A 19636-nucleotide genomic window follows, 5' to 3' on the forward strand; every position below is an offset into this window, starting at 1 on the left:
AACCCTCTGGCATTCACTAAAGTTATTAACTGGAAACTGTATTATAAGTGAGTAGGCCAGTCAGTTTTAGCGCTGAAAGATGAGGGACATGTTTTAGAGACTTAATAACTTCCACATAATCCTCTTCTTTTTATACACTCATTGGGATTATATACAGACAACAAACATTGGAGAATAAGAATTAACCATTAAAAAAGATAGGAAAGTGATCAGAAAGAAAACTAAATCCATGAAAGAAAGCCACCAAATTAAAACAAACAAACAAACATGGATATTCAACACTCAATGAATCTCATTGAACAGAATAAAATTAGGAAGTCTTTGGAAACGAAAATAACTTGTATTTTAAACATGATTCCAAAGAATATTGCACCCAAGAAAAATAATCAGAATTTTTGAATAAAGACATTTTACTAAATTAACAGAAAGGATAAAATTATTGAAATGGAACATAGAAAAATATTCAAAAACACAGTAGAAAAATACAATGATGAGAAAGGTATGAGAAAAGAGTGTAAACACGTGGAACATTGATCTAGGCATTCTAAACTTAATAGGAGAAGAAAAACATAATTAGGAGGATGGAAGAATCTAGATAATTAAAAATAATAAATCAAAGAAATAATTGATATAATTAAGAAAAGCAAACGGTTTTGTACACCCAATTAAGAAGAGATAGGTTATGCTGAAGTAAGAAACAATTTCCAAATATCACTGGTATAAAAGAACAATGGTTTATTTCTTGTTCATGCTACCTGTCCAGTTTGGCTTGGTGTGGAGCTCTGGTCAATTTCATCCTCACTCAGGCCCCCAAGGTGATGGGTTATATCTAAACTATTACTCTTTGTTGGAGTTGGAAGAAATAGAGGTAACAAGTTATAACAAGTTATACATATCTTAAGCATATGAACATACTTTCAGGTAGCATGTATTACTACTGTTTAAATTCCATGGCCCAAGCAACTTATGAACCCGAAGGCTCACTTCAAATTAGAAAACAAAACAACAAAAGATTGTAAAATCTATATTGCAAAATAAATGAGAAGATAATTATTACAAAGACAAAGAAGGGTCAAGCTACCCATATCAGTATTCAAGAAACGGAGAACAATGCAAATGGAAATAAGACAGTAGTTGTAGATATATACGAGGAGAAAACATCCCCCAAAAATAGACTTGAATTTATAGGTTGAAAGAGCAGAATCTATTACAGGAAAATTTTATGTAAATAATTAACACCAACAAATATCCTATGAAGCTGATGGGCACCTAGTTCAGAAAAGGAATGTCTATACTATTGAAAAATTACATTGGCTTCAAATATTCTCATAATAAAACAGAGTTTTGAGGAATGGAAATTTAAACCAGTAGTTTTATATTTAGAAAAATGTTCATTCAGCCATAAAGCAATGGGCATTTTCATCCTGCAAAACCACCCTTGCTCATTTATTAAGAAAACTGAAAAACTGTCATATCTGGACAATAAATAAACCACTAAAAATAAATGTAGAATTTGGAGAGCTACAGCTTAAAAACTACTGTTGAGGAACTTTGACTCTTTAGAATCTTGAATCAAGGTAAAGTGATTTTTAAAATTAGATTTAAATAAGAAAGTACATATTATGTATCTTAATAATTCAAAACGACAATTCAACTGACAAACCCAATTTACAGGAATAGGAATAAAAAGTGGGAAGAAGCATAAGTGTGCAAAAGCTCTCATTTTGCATAAATGAGAGTCAACAGATATAATAAGTCCTATAAATATGTTTTAAAAATTTAAATTATTTTCATATAATTTAGCTTTATCTAAAGTCCTCATGTTATAAATTACTTTTATATATAAATAAAGTCTTTTTTTTTTTTAAGGTAGCAAAATGTCTTTATGCGAACACACCTGGAATGAAAGCTTATATAAAGATGCATCCATTCAGAATACATCTCAACAGTTGATAAAACAGCATTTTAATATTAACAGTATTTTAATTGTTCACAGAATTTTATTCCTTCCTCAATTTTCTGGAAATTTATCATTCAAATTTGGGCCACTTTTCCTCCAAATTTCCTGTAACCACTGTGTTCCTACTTTCCAATGAAATCTTCCTAGAATATGGCCTTCATACTTATAGTCAACATATGTATGTAAGCTCCATATATTTATAACCATATTCCAAGCACATCAAAAAATAAATCAATGGAAGACAAGTTAGTCAAAAGCAGAGAAGGACACATCTCCTTTCTTTAAAAACACTTAAATTCAGCACAGATTGCTTCTTTTTATATTCAACTTCTTAGGGTTTAGTTATCTATGTACTCGGTTGCATTGTAGGCAAGAATGCAGTCTTTCTTTTGGGCCACCATTGGGAAACAATATCAAAAATACTTGGCAAAAATAAAGTTTTTTTGGTTGGGGGTTGGGGGAAGACATGGTGTATATGAAACTTATGCTAAGAACACAATGTCTGACACATAGAAGAATGATGACCAGCTGGTGTGGTGACTCTAGATACCTAAACCGAGTTCTATGTTTATAAGGTTTTTGTGGGGAGGTTGCAGAATATACTCTAGAGAATATAAACAGTTACACATTTCTCTGAAAATAGGATAGATATTCCCTGTGTTCTGTGAAAACACGAGACACTAGTGATGTACAAGCTGGGACAATGTGGTATATTGAACTAACTAATCTTTACAGTCTATTTTAGATTTGAGATCCTGATAATAAAATGATACCTAAGTACAGTACTCTTTTATGATTTAGCAATATTTTATTATTATACAATAATGTTTTATATATTATTTTCACATTATACTAACAATTGAACAATACTATTCTTTTATTCAAGTTAGTTAGTTAGTGATTCAACAATTCTGTACATTACTCAGTGCTCATCATGATAAAAGCTCATCATAGTAAGTGTACCCTTAATTCTCTTCACCTACTTCAATCGTAAGTCCACCCACTTCCCCTCTGGCAAATAAATAGCAAAATTAAGCTTAAATACATGGCAAGTATGAAATATCTTTATTCTTTAAGATTAAACATGTTGCAGGGTGCCTGAGTGGCTCAGTCAGGTGAGTGTCCTACTCTTTTTTTTTTTTTTAAGATTTTATTTATTTATTCATGAGAGACACAGAGAGAGAGGCAGAAACATAGACAGAGGGAGAAGCAGGCTCCCTGTAGGGAGCCCAGCGTAGGACTGGATCCTGGAATTCCAGAATCACAACCTAAACCGAAGGCAGATGCTCAACCACCGAGCCACCCAAGTCCCCCAAATGTCCCACTCTTAATTTTGGCTCAGTCATAATCTCAGAGTCCTGAGATGGAGCCCCACTTTGGACTCTGCAAGGAATCAGTCTTCTTGCTTCTCTATCCTTCTGCTCCTACCTACCTCTCACACTCTCTCTGTGAAATAATGAGTCTTTTGAAAAAAAGATTAAACATGTAGCAGGTATGAAATATCTTTCTGTATTCTTTTTGTTATTACTTCTTGCTTCTTATAAGAGATAAATAAATACAGCCTTTTATATCTTATGCTGGTGAAACTCTTGTAATTTAATAAATACATGTGCCTCAGATAAATGTGTTTCTATAAAGTGAACCTGAAAATATCACAAGAAAATAAAAAATGAATAATGAAATTAGGGAGAGAACCACATGAAGTAATTTGCCTTCATTAAGTTTAAATCCTTAAGAGAACGGATCTTAAATCCTAAAATATCACCAAACACCATTTATAAAAAATTGTTTATTTAGACACATACTTATTTCTTAGAGTTCTTTTATTTACAGGCCTTCTCCACCCTATTACAAATATACGTATTAACTCACTAAATTTATCCAGACTATTACTATATCTTGGTTTAGACAACTTACATAATTATTTTTATTGTTAACCACTGAGGTAACAGTTATAATAGTTATAAATACCCCACTCTTTTTCCAGGGAGTAAATGCTTCAACCTGATTTTGTTTTCTTCAAGTGAAAGCAGAACTTCTTTCACCTAACTTAGACTGGATAAGAAAAATTTCAGTGACTAGAGAGGTCAACAGAGCAACTTTAATACTCAGTCCGTTAAAATTTAAATATTTTCAGAAAATGGACCTATTCTTTACTAATGAACTAAAATATATAGAGAAAAAGACACACCAATTCTAATAGAGAAATATCCTTGATCTTTTTTACTTTATTAAATCCTCCCAAATTTTCTTCTTTAAAGATATTCTCCAGATGTTTTACATACGTTGTTTTACATGAGCAAAAATCTGCATGTTCTTAGATTCACAGAAAAAAGAGTTAAAAGGCATTTTAGATGATGTGATATATCCCAGACACTGTACACAGTGCAGTAACATGTTGTCCCTGAAACAGTATTTCTATTTAAGGATACACTTCAGGTTGTTTTAAACATTTTACTTTGTTGTAATATTTTACAGGTTTTCTTCTTTAATTTCCTACTGCCTTTATTGTTAAGCTTTATTGTTTTTACCCTTTAATTTAATATTACATTGGGCTGCAAAAAGGATACAGGATAATGTGTGTATTAGCTAAAGTAAAGTAATTTTGATGTGAGCAGTTCTATCAACTATCAATTAAATTTAATCTTTAGGGGATCCCAGGGATCCCTGGGTGGCTCAGCGGTTTAGTGCTTGCCTTTGGCCCAGGGTACGGTCCTGGAATCTCAGGATTGAGTCCTGCGTTGAGCTCCCCGTATGGGGCCTGCTTCTCCCTCTGCCTGTGTCTCTGCCTCTCTCTCTCTCTCTCTCTGTTTCTTTCTATCATGAATAAATAAATAAAAATCTTTAAAAATTTTAATCTTTAGACTTTTGGCAAAGTAGGACAGATTCATTGGGTTTGTTAATGACTGTAAACTCAATTATTTCCTTTTAACATATTTTTATCATAATTTTTTACTAAATGTTAATATGAAACTAGCAGAGACCACTATTTTCAGTACCCATTCATTCCTTCTAAAGAAATATAATAGCTAGACACGTGGTCACCTCTAATAAACACCACAGTTGCATTATCCTTTGCATTGTGGAAGAGCTTTGCAGGTGCCATTCAGTCAATGGATTGTAAGTGGAGTCTGTATATGGAAGCTCTGGGAACCTCCTAAGGAGATCTCGAATAGCATCTTGATCCTTATTATTTTTTTTCTCTTTTCATTTTCTTTCCTTGAGCATAGATGCTACTCCAAATAAGGCTGAGTAGTAAACTGAGTTCCTGAAGATACTTTTTTACTTTTTTACCATTATGCCAGTAACTTCAGTATTTTTCTATTGCTCAGAAGTAAATCTATATCTAAATTATGTAAGTAGTGTTCTGCCTAGAGTACATTTTTATTTTGAACAGTTCTTCTTTAATGTAGATGTGCTTGCTTTGTCTAAAATAGAGTGCATCCTTATTTCATAAACATTCATATTGTTATCAGCTAAGTATTGGTATCAGGAAATGATGAGATTTACAATACTAGGAAACAAAGTGTCAATTTCCAAGTATGAGGGATCTTTTCATTGTCTCAGAGATTGATACTGCAATTTTTTGCCTTCTATCTCCAAGTTATTATCTAAGGTGATAACCATTGGGATATATTTACATTTATATTTAAATTAATAATATTGACTGCTGATGAGCCTTGGAGTTACAGAACTTGCACCTTTGCCCTGAATTCAAACATGTATATTTACACTTCCACTTTGTGTTGTATCCATTTGGATTTATTTTTTTGTTTGTTTGTTTGTATATTTTTTATTGGAGTTCAATTTGCCAACATATAGCATAACACTGAGTGCTCATCCCATCAAGTGCCCGATCAGTGCCCATCACCCAATCACTCTGTCCCCCTGCCCACCTTCCTTTCCACTACCCCTTGTTTGTTTCCCAGAGTTAGGAGTCTCTCATGTTCTGTCACCCTCACTGATATTTCTCACTCATTTTCTCTCCTTTCCCCTTTATTCACTTTCATAATTTTTTATATTCCCCAAATGAATGAGACCATATAATGTTTGTCCTTCTTCGATTGACTTATTCACTCAGCTTAATACCCTCGAGTTCCATCCACGTTGAAGCAAATGGTGGGTATTTGTCATTTCTAATGGCTAAGTAATATTCCATTGTATATATAGACCACATCTTCTTTATCCATTCATCTTTTGATGGACACCGAGGTTCCTTCCACAGTTTGGCTATTGTGGACATTGCTGCTATAAATATTGGGTGCAGGTGTCCTGGCATTTCACTGCATTGTATCTTTGGGGTAAATCCCCAGCAGTGCAATTGCTGGGTCATAAGGCAGTTCTATTTTTAACTCTTTCAGGAACCTCCACACAGTTTTCCAGAGTGGCTGCACCAGTTCACATTCCCACCAACAGTGCAAGAGGGTTCCCCTTTCTCCACATCCTCTCCAACATTTGTTGTTTCCCGTCTCGTTAATTTTCCCCATTCTCACTGGTGTGAGGTGGTATCTCATTGTGGTTTTGATTTGTATTTCCCTGATGGCAAATGATGAGGAGCATTTTCTCATGTGCTTATTGGCCATGTCTATGTCTTCCTCTGTGAAATTTCTGTTCGTGTCTTTTGCCCATTTCATGATTGAATTGCTTGTTTCTTTGCTGTTGAGTTTAATAAGTTCTTTATAGATCTTGGATACTAGTCCTTTATCTGATAGGTCATTTGCAAATATCTTCTCCCATTCTGTAGGTTGTCTTTTAGTTTTGTTGACTGTTTCTTTTTCTGTGCAGAAGCTTCTTATCTTGATGAAGTCCCAATAATTCATTTTTGCTTTTGTTTCCCTTGCCTTCATAGATGTATCTTGTAAGAAGTTGCTATGGCCAAGTTCAAAAAGGGTGTTGCCCATGTTATTCCTAGAATTTTGATGGATTCTTGTCTCACATTTAGAACTTGTCTCACATTTAGATCTTTCATCCATTTTGAGTTTATCTTTGTGTATGGTGTAAGAGAATGGCCTAGATTCATTCTACTGCACGTGGCTGTCCAATTTTCCCAGCACCATTTATTGAAGAGACTGTCCTTTTTCCAGTGGATATTCTTTCCTGCTTTGTCAAATATTAGTTGACCATGGAGTTGAGGGCCCATTTCTGGACTCTCTATTCTGTTCCATTGATCTATGTGTCTGTTTTGTGTCAGTACCATACTGTTTGATGATCACAGCTTTGTAGTACAACCTGAAATCTGGTATTGTGATGCCCTTGGCTCTGGTTTTCTTTTTCAATATTCCCCTGGCTGTTCGGGGCCTTTTCTGATTCCACATAAATCTTAAGATGATTTGTTGCTTTGAAGCAACTCTCTGAAGAAAGTCTCTGAAGAAAGTCCATGGTATTTTGATAGGGATTACAATAAATGTGTAGATTGCCCTGGGTAGCATTGACATTTTCACAATATTAATTCTGCCAATCCATGAGCATGGGATACTTTTCCATCTCTTTGTGTCTTCCTCAATTTCCTTCAGAAATGCTCTGTAGTGCTTAGGGTATAGATCCTTTACCTCTTTGGTTAGGTTTATTTCTAGATATCTTATACTTTTGGTGCAATTGTAAATGGGATTGACTCCTTAATTTCTCTTTCTTCACTTTCATTGTTAGTGTATAGAAATGCCACTGATTTCTGGGCATTGGTTTTGTATCCTGCCGCACTGTCAGATTTTGCTGTATGAGTTCTAGCAATCTTGGGATGGAGTCTTTTGGGTTTTCTATGTACAGTATCATGTCACCTGCAAGGAGGGAGAGTTTGACTTCTTCTTTGTCAATTTGAATGCCTTTTATTTCTTTTTTTGCCTGATTGCTGAGGCTAGGACTTCTAGTACTATATTGAATAGCAGTGTTGAGAGTGGACATCCCTGTCATGTTCCTGATCTTAGAGGAAAGGCTCCCAGTGTTTCTCCATTGAGAATGATATTTGCTGTGGGATTTTCTAGATGGCTTTTAAGATGCTAAGGCATGTTCCCTCTATCCCTACACTCTGAAGAGTTTTGATCAGGAATGGATGCTATATTTTGTCAAATGGTTTCTCTGAATCTATTGAGAGGATCATATGGTTCTTGTTTGTTCTCTTGTTGATATGATCTATCACGTTGATTGCTTTATGTGTTGAACCAGCCTTGCATCCCGGGGATAAATCCCACTTGGTCATGGTAGATAATCTTCTTAATGTACTGTTGGATCCTATTGGCTAGTATCTTGTTGAGAATTTTTGCATCTGTGTTCATCAGGGATATTGGTCTATAATTCTCCTTGTTGGTGGGATCTTTGTCTGGTTTTGGAATTAATGTGATGATAGCCTCATAGAACAAGGTTGGAAGTATTCCATCCTCTTCTATCTTTTGGAACAGCTTTAGTAGAATAGGTATTGTTTCTTCTTTAAATGTTTGTTAGAATTCCCCCTGAGAAGTCATTTGGCCCTGGACTTTTGTGTCTTGGGAGGTTTTTGATGACTGCTTCAATTTCCTCCCTGGTTATTGGCTTGTTCAGGTTTTTTATTTCTTCCTGCTCCAGTTTTGGTAGTTTGTGGTTTTCCAGAAATGCATCCATGTCTTTTAGATTGCCTAATTTATTAGCGTATAGCTGCTCATAATATGTTTTTATCATCATTTGTATTTCCTTGCTATTGGATATGATCTCTCCTATTTCATTTGTGATTTTATTAATTAGAATATTTTCTCTTTTGTTTTTAATAAGGCTAGCTAATAGTTTATCTATCTTATTAATTCTTTCAAAGAACAAGCTCCTGGTTTTGTTGATCTGTTCCACAGTTCTTCTGGTCTCTATTTCATTGAGCTCTGCTCGAATCTTTATTAACTCTCTTCTTCTGCTGGGTGTAGGTTTTATTTGCTGTTCTTTCTCCAGTTCCTTTAGGTACAAGGTTAGCTTGTATATTTGATTTTTTCCATTTTTTTGAGGGATGCTTGTATTGCGATGTATGTCCCTTGCAGGACTGCTTTTGCTGTATCCCAAAGATTTTGAACAGTTGTATCTTCATTCTCATTAGATTACATGAATCTTTTTAATTCTTCTCTAATTTCCTGGTTGACCCTTTCATCTTTTAGCAGGATGGTCTTTAACCTCGTGTGTTTGAATTTCTTCCAAATTTCATCTTGTGATTGAGCTCAAGTTTCAAAGCACTGTGGTCTGAAAATATGCAGGGGACTATCCCAATCTTTTGGTATCAGTTAAGACCTGATTTGTGACCCAGTATGTGGTCTATTCTGGAGACAGTTCCATGTGCACTTGAGAAGAATGTGTATTCAGGTGCGTTTGGATGTTAAATTCTGTAAATATCTGTGAAATCCATCTGGATACATTCATCCAGTTTATCATTTAAAGCTCTTGCTTCAAAAAAAAAAAAAAAAAAAAAAAAAAAAAAAAAATAAAGCTCTTGCTTCTTTGGAGATGTTGTGCTTAAATTTGTCATTTGCAGGAAGCGCCATGTTGAAGTCTCCTAGTATAAGTGTGTTATTATCTAAGTATGTTTTTACTTTGGTTACTAATTGATATACTTGGCAGCTCCCACATCAGGGGCATAAATATTCATGATTGTTAGGTCCTCTTGTTGGATAGATCCTTTAAGTATGATGTAGTGTCCCTCTTCACCTCTTACTACAGACTTTGGATAAACTTTAATTTATCTGATATGAGGATTGCTACCCCTGCTTTCTTTTGAGGACCATTTGAATAGTAGGTAATGGTTCTCCAACCTTTCATATTCAGGCTGTAGGTGTCCTTAGGTCTAAAATGAGTCTCTTGTAGACAGCGAATTTATGGGTCTTGCTTTTTTATCTAGTCTGAAACCCTGTGTCTTTTGATGGGATTATTAAGCCCATTCACATTCAGAGTTACTATTGAAAAATATGAATATAGTGTCATTATAATACCTATGCAGTCCCTGTTTTTGTGGATTATTTCTTTGGGTTTCCTCTTTCTTTTACAGAATGCTCCTTACTATTTCTTGCAGAGCTGGTTTGGTGGTCACATATTCTTTCAGTTTCTGCGTATCTTGGAAGCTCTTTATCTCTCTTTCTATTCTGAATGAGAGCCTTGCTGGATACAGTATTCTTGGCTGCATGTTTTTCTCATTTAGGACCCTGGATATATCCTGCCAGCCCTTTCTGGTCTGCCAAGTGTCTGTGGAGAGGTTTGCTGTTAATCTAATATTTCTCCCCATAGAAGTTAGGGATCTCTTGTCTCTTGCCTTTTAAGGATTTTCTCTTTATCTTTGGAATTTGCAAGTTTCACCATTAAATGTTGAGCTGTTGAACGGTTTTTATTGATTTTAGGGTGGGATCTCTTTATCTCCTGGATCTGAATGCCTGTTTCCTTTCCCAAGTTAAGGAAGTTCTCAGCTACGATTTGTTCATATATGCTTTCTGGTCCTCGGTCCCTCTCGGCGCCCTCTGGAACCCCAATTAAACAGATATTTTCCTTCTGAGGCTGTCATTTATTTCCCTTAACCTTTCCTCATGATCTTTTTTTTTCTCTTTGTTCCTCAGCTTCCTTCCTTGCCATCAACTTGTCTTCTATGTCACTCACTCGTTCTTCTACCTCATTAACCCTCGTTCATTAGGACCTCCAGTTTGGATTGCATCTCATTTAATTGATTTTTAATTTTGGCCTGATTAGATCTAAATTCTGCAGTCATGAAGTCTCTTGAATCCTTTATGCTTTTTTCCAGAGCCACCAGTAGCTTTCTAATTGTGCTTCTGAATTGGTTTTCTGACATTGAATTGTAATCCAAATTCTGTAACTCTGTGGCAGAGTACTGTTTCTGATTCTTTCTTTTGTGGTGAGTTTTTCCTTCTAGTCATTTTGCTTAGTGCAGAGTGACTAAAAATGAGTTGTACTGGAAAAAGGAAGAAAAAAAGGAAAAAAATGAAAAAACAAAAAAACGAACAAACCCCCCCCCCCCCAAAACAAGGAGGGGTATCCTCTGGTTCCATATACTGTAAATCCCTCGACATCCCCTGGAACTTTCCAGTGCTGCTTGGTCAAGAATTGCTCTTCCTCTGTCCTTCCAGCTGGTCTTCTGGAGGAGGGGCCTGCTGTGCTCTCAGGTGTGTGCACCTGTGGAGATGCCCCGCCCCCCTGCCAGGTGCCGGCTCAGTGGGAGCTGTGTACCCCGAGGCCCCTGTTCCCTGGAGGTCGCGCCCCTCCCAGGCACAGGGTGACACCAGGAGGGACACCACCACTGGTGGCGGCCAGCCCCCAGCCCTGGAGTCAGCTCCCCAGTAACCACCACAGCTCCCAGTCCGCAGGGGCCTGGATGCTCCGAGGGGGCGGGGGCGCTGACCTGCACAGCTCGGGGCCCCAGGGCAGGAGCGTCTGTCCTGGGCCCTCCCCACCCCTGCCTGTCCCGGGGGAGCGCAGGGTCCTGGGCTGTGTCCCCCGCGCCCTGGGCTCTGGGGCCTGTGCTGCTGGAATCGCGCTCCCAGGGCTGCAGCTCCGGAAGGCAGCAGGTGCAGCCCCCTCTGCCCAGAGCCCCCGCCTGCCCCCAGGCTTCTCCCCGAGGCCCCGCCGGTGCAGCTCAAGCACAAATCCCCCCTCTCCAGTATGACCACTTTAAATAGATGAAAACAGAATAGAAAATAATTCTATCCATCAGATGTATTCCAGCATTAATAGAGTAGCATTTTTATTTTAACTCGTTTCTTCAAAATTCACCCCATTTCAATTTATTCATTCAAATCATTCATTTCCTGTTCTTCAACCACAATGATGTTTCCATAGATACTTAGATTCTGAAGATACCTGTTTAAACCCTCAGTGAGTTCCCATTAACCTTTAAGTATTCTTTGAATTCTACCATTCACGTATACTGCATATCATTAAAGTAAGGGCTTTTTTGGAAATTTAACTGAATATAACCACTCATTCTTTATCTCAACAGCATACTTTATTTTAGGTATATAATACACCACTACTGGTAAGTCTTATTACATTTTGTTTTCTATTTCCCTTTATCATAGGGTAAGTTTTGTGAAATAGTAGATCTTTTCTCCTAGTTTATCTCAACTTCCTCATAACCTAAAACAACACTTGACATGCAGTGAGTACGTGAATGTAGAATGAACAAGGGAGTAAATTACTTGAAAACTTACTTTCATGAATTTTAACTCTGGACTAAGGATGTTGCCTGTATCCCACATTACTAGTTTTTGGACGGTAGTTAACCAATAGGCAATGAAAAATCTTTCTAGATTTTTATGTTGCTCTTGATTGATGAAAATGATTCTTTGTTTCTTAATAAAGAAAATATTCTCAATTATCCATAGACATAATCATTAAATTGGTATAGTAGTGAATAAGAGGGCCACTCCCTCCTAATTAGATAAAAGGCAGAGCTAACTTTGCACTGTGACTAGAATGAAAATCAGAGTTTCTGGTGGCTGTAGTTCCACCTACTACACTTGTCTTTGGCCTACTCATTTCTGATGTAATGCAGACCTGATAATTATCTTTGTTTTCACTTCTTAAGGTAAGTGGCAGTTGTCAATATAAATCCTTTAGTAGAAATAAGAATATTCTAGATTCAAATCCTGGCTTTTTGTTCTCTACTGTGCCTTTCTAAAGTTAATCCATTCCAGGATACTTAGCATTAATCATAATTCTAAGCTATTTTTAATGACATACATCTGGTTGATTAGAAAGTGATATCAGGGGTGCCTGGGTGACTCAGTCAGTTAAGCATCTGCCTTGGGCTCAGGTCATGATCCCAGGGTTCTGGGATGGAGCCCAGTGTCAGGCTCCCCGCTCAGTGGGGAGCCTACTGCTCCTTTCCTCTGCCCCTCTCTCTCTGAGAGAGAGCATACTTGTGCTCTCTCTCTCCCTGTCAAATAAATAAATAAAATCTTTAATTAAAAAAGGTGATATCAACATAATAAAAATAATAACCACATAATTTGTTAATATTTGTTGAACATAGAGTGAGTATCCAACAATGAATTCAAACATTATATATATTATACACACTATATTCTTTGAAGTGATTACTATTCTTTTTAAAACATTTTATATATTTGAGAGAGCACAAGTTAGGGGAGCAGAGGGAGAGAGAGAAGCAGACTCCCTACTGAGCAGGGAGCCCAAGGCTGGAGTCAATCCCAGTACCCTCATATCTCTCTGTTTTGTTTTGTTTTTCTAATAAAGTCTTTTGAAAAAGTTGGAGAAAATCCTATTTAGCTTATTGAGAGCTAATTTTAACCCCTTTGATCACCTAACTTCGCTTTTTCAGTGGGAAGACTTTTCATGAAAAAGATGTAAATTAATGTTATAATATCCCATTTAAATGGATAATGATTAACAAAATCTTTCAGATTGACTGTTACTGATTTGAAAGTCAACAAAGGTAAAGCTACTGAGATCAAGGTCCCTATCTTACTTGTATTATCTTCTGTAGTCCTTGAATGATTACAATATACACACAGGCATATACGCACAATTAAAGGATATATTTGAAATCTGAGTTGGATAATTGTTTCGTGTAAAAATACAATTTTAAACTTCTCAAAAAGATAAAATACAAACAATGGAATTACAGGAAATAACATAGGCATGAAGGATTATCTTTGTAATTATATATTATGTCTCAGTAATCATTGTTTTGATTACTGATGCCCTTATTAGCAAAACTGGCATTTGGAGGTTATTCAAAATTCTATTCATGAACCTTAATTTAACTATGACTCTTCCAAACATTGACTTATTTGCCAAAATGGCATTATAAAACTGTTGTTTTCTTTCATTTATTCTATTTTAGTTACTTACATACTTACAGAGTTGAGTTTATTTAGCATTTTAGAAATAAAATATTTGGTTTTACAGCAAAAGTGGAATCATAACCTTGTCTTAGGCTGTCTAGATTGTATCACTTACAGTCTGGTTTGCAGAGGTGGTCTAAGTCCATGTAAAGAGAAAGAGAAAGAAAGAACATCTAGAACACTAAAAAATGACTTCTAATTATATACTGTCTCATATATGTCACAGTGTGATTCTATTCAGGCTGTTGGATCATAATTCATGCATGGAGCTAAGTTTGTGATTCATTATAGGACAAAATCTTGGAGAAGCTGGTTATGATATGAATTGCAGAGGGAAATCTGGCTCAGTATCAAGTATTTATTTTATCCCCTTCCTATATAAATAATAACTTTTTTAGGCAGAAAAAGTATTGGGCATCAAGAACTATTTATGTTTTTACTTTTCCTAAATAATTAGATTTTCTTATGCAATTAACTGTAACTTTCATCTAACCAATACCAAATTAAACCCAATAATTTTTCCATTTATTATATATTCAAGTTCCACAAGGACAACATTTTATTAAAAAGTTATTCAGTCTTTCAAAGAGGGAAAAACAACCTACACATTGTTTAGATGCTCTTCTTACCTACAGGATGCCTGCATTGCTCTATAAAATGGTTTGATTGAAGAAGCATTCTTTTTAATTAAAGAATAATAATTTAATATTGACCTTGAGATTACATATGGTCCACAGGCTGTGACTATGGCCATTGAGGCAGTCTTATTGAATCTGAACTATGCCTACAACATTTTGAGCTGTATGACCTTTAGGAGGATATTTTCCATATTTATAAAATGGGACAATATTCATTCTGTACATTATAAGATATTGGTAAGAATTATAATGAATATGAATTTCTCACATTAGAAAATTGAAAAACAAACTAGTCTCTCATGACTGTGTAGACCTAAAAATAAGAGGGGGGGGGGGGGGGGGGGGACGCCCGGGTGACTCAGTGGTTTAGCGCCACCTTCAGTTCAGGGCATGATCCTGAAGTCCCAGGATTGAGTCCCATGTCGGGCTCCCTGCATGGAGCCTGCTTCTCCCTCTGCCTCTGTCTCTGCCTCTTCTCTCTCTCTCTCTCTCTCTGTGTTTCTAATGAGTAAATAAACAAAATCTTAAAAAAAAAAAGAAAAAGGTAAAGTGAGGCAAGCACAATATTGTCAAAAAGATGAGTTTATTTGGGAACAGTAGAGGAACTGAAATTTGGCATAATAGGAAACTATAGCTAAGTAGTCATAGGTTTGGAGTAGGCTCTATTTATAGTCAGGGAATGTAAAAAGGGGAAAGTTCAGTTAGAGTCTGCTAAAATCAACAGTAAATCGAGACCAGCTATAAAAATTCCCTAAGCAAAACCAGTCCAGTTATACAAAGAAAGCTGAATTCAACTTATTTTGTGAGATCAACCTGACCTGTGTCATTTCTATTCGTGTCTGTAGAAGCCATGACCAAAAACTTCATAAGGTTGATATGAGATAATGCCTGACAAACCCTTCCGATTTAATAAAATTTCAACATCATTAGTTTTTTGTTAATCAGACATTTATGGGAAATCAGTCTATAAGTCTTAAGTTTTGTTTTCCTGAGGGCACATGAATTCAGTTTTCCATTTTATATCCTCTGGTTTCTTTTAGGTTGAAATTTTTTCACAACTGCTTCCTTCTTTCTCTGTGCTTTCTTAAGATGAAGTACCATGCCATTAAGTGTGATGTGGCTTCCTTAACAAGGACAGAGATTTTGAAAGTCACACTGGAAGTGAATGAGATTTTGCTTACCATGAATTGAAACTTAATTAAAGATAAATGTCAGATGGGAGATAGCCAGACATGTAAATTCTTTGCAGTCCTCCAAGAAAAATCTTCTATGATGTATGTAAATACACCTGCTGAGAAACTCCTTTAAAAAATGGAAGAGGTGAGCAGCCCGGATGGCTCAGCGGTTTAGTGCTGCCTTCAGCCCAGGGCCTGATCCTAGAGACCCGGGATTGAGTCCCACGTCAGGCTACCTGCATGGAGCCTGCTTCTCCCTCTGCCTGTGTCTCTGCCTCTCTCTCACTCTCTCTCTCTTTCAGTGTCTCTCATGAATAATAAATAAAATCTTTAAAAAAATGGAAGAGGAGGGTATGCTTCTTAACATATTCTGAGTCCCACCGTCTAGATACCATGAGCAAAGACATTAACAACAAAAGAAACTGAAAATGAATATCCCATATGAATATAGACCATTTCCTCAACAAATTACTACAAATCAAGTCCTAAAGCATATAAAAAGAGTTACAGGTCATAACCAAATAGGATCTATCACAGGGATACAAGGTAGTTTCAACATATAAAATCAAGGTAGTAGCTCATATCAATGAAGTAAAGGACAAAAGCCATATGGTTATCTCAATAAATACAGAAAAAAATTGACAAAGTCCTATTTTTGTGATAAAACACAATAAACTAAGAATAGAAAAATATTCTCAATATAATAAATGACATCTATTGAAAAACATGCAGCTAACATCATACTAAATGGTGAAATAATTAATGTTCCACACTATGATCAGGAACAAGAAAAATATGTTCACTCTTCCCATTTCCATTCAACATTGTGCTGGAGATTTCAGCCTGGACAGTTAAGTAAGAAAATAAAAGCCTGATTGGAAAGGAAAAAGTAAAGCTATATTTGCCGATGACATGATCTCATTTATATAAAATCCAACAGAATCCACTAAGAAAATGAAAACTAAAAAATGCATTTGGCAAATTTGCAAGGCACAAGATTAGTGTACATCAGTGGTTTCCTACACCGTAGATATGAGCAAACATAAAGTGCAATTAGAAAACTCCATTTACATATAGTCAAAAATATTTAAAAATAACTTCAAATTTGTACTGAAACTATAGAAAATTCATGAAAAAAAATAAGTCTTATATAAATGGAAAAATCTGTAGATTTATTGCTAAGGTGATAATACACCCCAAATTGATCTAGAGATTCACTGTAAGCCCCATCAAAACCCCAGCTAATGTCTTTATGGAAATTAATAAACTGATTCTAAAATGCATATGGAAATTATGGAAAGATTAGCCAAAATAATCTTGAAAAAGAACTAATTTTGAAGACTTCCCAATTTCGAAACATAACACAAAGTTATACTGATCAAGACAGTGTGACACTGGCATACAACATAATTAATTATATAGAGCAACTAAATAGAACTGAGTTCAAAAATAAATCGATACATTTATGATTGACTATCAACAAGTGTGAAAAGAGTATTCAAGGGGGGAAAGAATAGTCTTCAACAAATGTTGGGGACAACTGGATATATATGTGCAAATAAATGAAATTGAATCTGTTTCTCAATCTTATTACAAAAATTAACTCAAAGTGGACCAAAAAAAAAAAAAAAAAAAAAAAAACAAAGTGGACCAAATAACCGAATTTAAGAAATCAGACAATAAAGCTCTTAAAAGAAATGTAAGTATAAATCCTTGTTAACTTTGAGAATTAGAAAATAAGTTTTAGGGGCACTTGCATAACTCAGTGAGTTGAATGTCCAGTTCTTGGTTTCAACTCAGGTCATGATCTCTGCATCCTGAAATCAAGCCCTGTCTCAGGCTTCCTGTCCAGAGGGGAATTTGCTTGAGATTCTGTCTCTTTCCCTGCCCCTCACCACCATGTGCATGTGCTCTCTTTCTCTAATATAAATAAATAAATCTTTAAAAAATAAGTTTTATATATGGCACCAAAAGCACAAGAAACAAAAAAAAACAAAATAGACAACTGGACATCATTGAATTAAAAATTTATGGCTTCAAAGGACACTGTCTTTAAAGTGAAAATACAACCTATAGAATGGTACAAAATTTTTGAAAATCATATATCTGATAAGAGACTTGGATCTAGAATATACACAGAACTACTATTAGTTAATAATAAAATTACAAATAACCCAACTGAAAAAAGAGCAAAGGATTTGAATAAACATTTTTCCAAAGAAGATAACTATAATGAATAAGTATGTGAAAAGGTACTCAACATCATTCGTCATTAGGGATTGGGAAATAATTCATTTACTTCATTACTTGTATGTATTAGCCCAATTTCTAGAAAACTCAAATGCTTAGTTTCTTACAGTTTTCATTAGTTTTCCTCTGGAGTTGATATGTGAAACTCCTTGCACTCTGATCCTGAAATGGACTCCCCCACCCCCACCCTACCACCTTATTTTAGTTTTGCCTGTTTTTAATATGATAAAAATATTCTGGAATTGGATATGGATGAGTCTTGTAAATATATAAGAAATTACTGAGTTGAATTTTAAATGGTGAATTTTATGATATGTAAATGTGTGTGTGTATATATATATATATACATATATATATAATTCACAAGGTAAAGGAAGGAAGAGACAAAATATAAATTCATGTTAGAGATCTTAACATACCTCTTATATGGCTGGCAAAACCAGTAGACCAAAAACAAAACAAAAAAGTAAGAATCCAGTTCTGAACAGAACAGTTAAAAGTTTTGGCCAGAGTGGCATGTAGAGAACCTTGCTTCCAATGATGAAATACTTCATATATTTCTCAGGTATCTATGCAACAGTTACCATAACTGGTAGATCTAGAACCAAAAAGAAAGACTTAATAAATAAATGTTGAAATATTCAGAGCCTATTCTTGGACTACCATAAATTTAAGTTAAAAATTATTAACAAAGGATAACTAGAAAAAATACTGGAAAAAATTTTAAAGTATACTTCAAAAATAATTAAAATATGAAGAAAAACTTAAAGGTTGAGATGTACTCCAACCCAACTGTATTCTAAACTGGGTAATAATGAGGATAAGTAAATGGGAACCTGTAGGTTATAATTAAAGTCCTCCAACAGATATTATAACTTTAATGCATATATTAGGAAACACTAAGACTTGAAATTGACTGACTAAGCACTTCCAACTCAGAAAGATAAAAAAAACACCAAATCCTCTCCCTAAAAGAAAAAAAAATACAGATGTGAGACAGAAAACATTGATAAGAAAGAAATGAAATAGAAAAGAGAAAACTAACAAAGCCAGAAGTTGATTCTTTGAAAAAACTAATGCAATTTTTTTTCTCATAGAGACTGAGGAAAGTACAAGTAACTGAACCTGGGAATGATAAAGGAAACATTGCTAGTTCAACCAAAAAGAAAAAAGATGATGATTCTGTGAAAAAGTGTATGCCAAGGAATTTCATAGCTTAAAGGAAATGCGTAATTTTTTTTGGACGACAATTATATTACCTGACACAAGAAGAAATAGAAAATTAGAGTATTCCCAAGTCTATTAAAGAAATTGAATGTGTTATTAAAAACCTTTCTATGAAGGAAACTTCTATTTCAGATTCATGAAAGAATTCTACCAACATAAGAAGAAATAACACCTATGTTGAACAAAGTTTTCCAAAGTACACAGAAAAAAGGCAACATTTCTTAACAATTGTTTAAAATTAATAAAATCTTGATGCCAAAGCTGTTAAACATATATAATAAAGGAAATTATAAATCAGTCTCTTTTTATATACATAAATTATTGATATTTAGTGTATTGGGAAACCATATCCAGATATATAGTATTATGTAATCAAATGCTGACTTCTATACTCTTTCTACTTGTGCAGGTTATTTTTTTCCATTTAAACACTTTCTCTTGCAAGTGAAAAGAAGTGCTTTTTGCTAGATTACCAATGAGATGATGGCACATATATGTTTATAATATACAAGTCATTAATTAGTATTCTTTAGGTCTTCTACATACTTATGTTTTTCCACTTGAAATGTTTCAGAT

At 35.0% G+C, this 19636-nt stretch overlaps 1 long non-coding RNA gene across 3 annotated transcripts in view; it reads left to right on the forward strand.

Annotated features, from left to right (window-relative positions):
- Positions 1–19404, forward strand: part of LOC111098529 — a 124477-nt gene extending 105073 nt beyond the window's left edge. Inside the window, exons 4-5 of one of the 3 annotated variants that reach the window (XR_005368567.1) lie at positions 11901–11936; positions 18931–19404. This is a non-coding gene — a long non-coding RNA (uncharacterized LOC111098529). The remainder of the gene's footprint in view (positions 1–11900; positions 11937–18930) is intronic. The other 2 variants (XR_005368565.1, XR_005368566.1) reach the window with 2 other exon arrangements.
- The last annotated feature ends 232 nt before the right edge of the window (positions 19405–19636 follow it).

Source organism: Canis lupus, chromosome 13, assembly GCF_011100685.1.
Source record: "Canis lupus familiaris isolate Mischka breed German Shepherd chromosome 13, alternate assembly UU_Cfam_GSD_1.0, whole genome shotgun sequence".
Lineage (NCBI taxonomy): Eukaryota > Metazoa > Chordata > Mammalia > Carnivora > Canidae > Canis > Canis lupus.